At 39.8% G+C, this 2,500-nt stretch overlaps 1 pseudogene; it reads left to right on the top strand.

The window, feature by feature from the left end:
• Window positions 1–1,955, top strand: part of LOC137622600 (neural cell adhesion molecule 2-like) — a 15,876-nt pseudogene extending 13,921 nt beyond the window's left edge.
• The last annotated feature ends 545 nt before the right edge of the window (window positions 1,956–2,500 follow it).

The raw sequence follows: 2,500 nt of genomic DNA, 5'->3' as shown, positions 1-2,500 counted from the left end.
TGTATGATCAAAGCTCAAGCTAGGACCAGGGAGGACTAGGCAATGGACAGAGACAAATGCCCTAGAGGTTCAACATATACCCATATAATCAAAGCCCGAGCTAGGACCAGGGAGGACCAGACATTAGACAGTGACAAAATCCCTAGAGAATCACCATATATCCATATGATCACCACCTAAACTAAGACCAATGAGAATCACCTAATGGACAGTAACAAATTAGAGGCTCACCATATGTCGGTATGATCAAAGCTCAATCCAGGAACAGGGAGGACCGGGCAATGGTTGATGATGACTCAACAAGTTTAGAAGGATGGCGAGGTTGCAGAAACTACAAGAAACCATCAAGCTTGAGCGGGGCTCGAACCCCAGTGAGGTTGATCACCAAGCAGGGACGTTAATGGTGTTCTTTGAGATTAGCTGTTGTTGAAGGCTAAATACGGTCTCTTGCTAAGTGAAGGTAAACTGTAGATATTATGGATACCGTTGTTGACATGAAGTGCGTTTTTGAGAGAGAGAGAGAGAGAGAGAGAGAGAGAGAGAGAGAGAGAGAGAGAGAGAGAGAGAGAGAGAGAGAGAGAGAGAAGGGGGTTGGGGTCTTGTTGAAAAGCGTACTAAAAAGTTACTAGATGGTTAACTGTGTTATAGTTTGGTCAGCGAAGGAAAGAATTGTGCTCATTTTTCATATTTCATCAATAATTTCAAACATTAAATTAACATTCTAAAGTTTGATATATGGCATTATATATTTCTTAATCATGAATAATAATTTAAAATATAATTCTTCTGTCCAGCATATTTTCCCTCTTGAAAAAAAAAATTACAATTTCACCCAAAATTGTTTTTATTTATAACTAATGAAAATTGCAATTTTTCCTAAAACTTGAAACTGCAGGTCTGTCTGAAGTTCAGGTGAACTGTTCCATAGCCAAAGTGTCCTCAAACGAAGTAACAGTCGCTTGTGACCAGGCGAAATCAAACAGCCAACGTCAGCAGTTTCTCCACCAAGTGAGTCCTCTCAGACATGTATCTCATTTCCTGTCGTTTCCAGGGGGGGGGGGTATCTTGTTGTTTTAGATATCTGGTTACTAAAAATAATCCTGGATAATAGTTATTGAATGGCAACAATAAATACTTCTATATTTCTTTGTTTTAGATAAATGGAGACTAAAAATAGTCCTGGATAATAGTTATTGAATAACAGTAGTGAATATTCTCGTATTTTTCTTCCTAGAGTTTCCAATTTTGATAAACAGGAGAACTCCGTTTTTAAAACTGATAATAATACAAAGCAACAATCTATTGGAATTTCTAATGTTTGAAATCCATCACTATTTTTCATCGATGTTAATCTTCTTCCACAGGTTCGATTATCTTCAAGTGGGGAGCTCGTCCTGAACAAGTCTTCCAGTCAAGCCACAGTAGAATTGTCTTCCTTGGAGCCCAACAGAAAGTACATAGTCTCTGTTAGTGCAGTTAACGCCAGAGGAAAGACCCCGGTGAAGAATTTCCATATACAAACACACAGAGAAGCCAAAATGCAAATAAGTGAGTGTAAAAGTATACGAAGTTTGTGTAGAAATGGTTGATTTGATATATTTCATGGCACTTCGAGTGATATATACAAATTATCTGTTTGAAATTTAGGTCATTAAAGTCTTTGAATTTGAAATCTAGTGAGGTTTTGTTCAAACAAAAAGGAAGGATGACGATTTGAACTTGTCTATCTACACATATTCTTCTTTTCTCGGGAAACAAATTGATAAGATTCATACATTTCTATTTTCTGATCTACTGTAGGCCTACCCTCCAGGCCAAAGCCCAGGAAGTTCCTTTGGATAATGGGGATAGGCCTAGGGATCGTCCTAACGGTAGTCGCACTTCTGGTAGGCCTATGGATGGCTCGGGGCAGGCGGTCATCGCACACCCTGAGGAACCCAGACATTGACACAGGCAAAGCCACAACCAACACTGCACTTGCAGGTAATGTAGAGGCTCTGCCACACCAGATCTAGCATGTGAACTTCTGATAGAGGAAGTAGTCAGCATTTAAACACCTCTCCCTGAATTTAAGTAGCTTATCCATACAGATCGTTTCAACCCAGACATTGACACAGGCAAAACCACAAACAACACTGCACTCGCAGGTAATGTAGAGAACCTGTCACACCAGACCTAGCACTTTAACTTCTGACAGATGAAATAGTTAACCTTTAGACACCTCTATTTGAATTAATGTAGCTTGCTCATACATTTGTGATTGCTCAGATCGCTTTAGCCCAGACATTGTCACAGGCAAAACCACAAACTACTCTGCACTGAAGGTAATGTAGAGGCTCTGCCACACCAGGTCTAGCACTTGAACTTCTGACAGATGAAGTGGTCAGCTTTAAACACCTCTATTTGAATTAATGTAGCTTATCCATAAGTTTGTGAGTGCTCAGATCGCTTCAACCCAGATATTGACTCAGGTAAACCCACCAACAGAACTGCACTTGCT

Source organism: Palaemon carinicauda, chromosome 29, assembly GCF_036898095.1.
Source record: "Palaemon carinicauda isolate YSFRI2023 chromosome 29, ASM3689809v2, whole genome shotgun sequence".
NCBI classification, from domain to species: Eukaryota; Metazoa; Arthropoda; class Malacostraca; order Decapoda; family Palaemonidae; genus Palaemon; species Palaemon carinicauda.
Note: the sequence above shows the minus strand (reverse complement) of the source record. Positions and strands in the feature narration are given on the sequence as shown.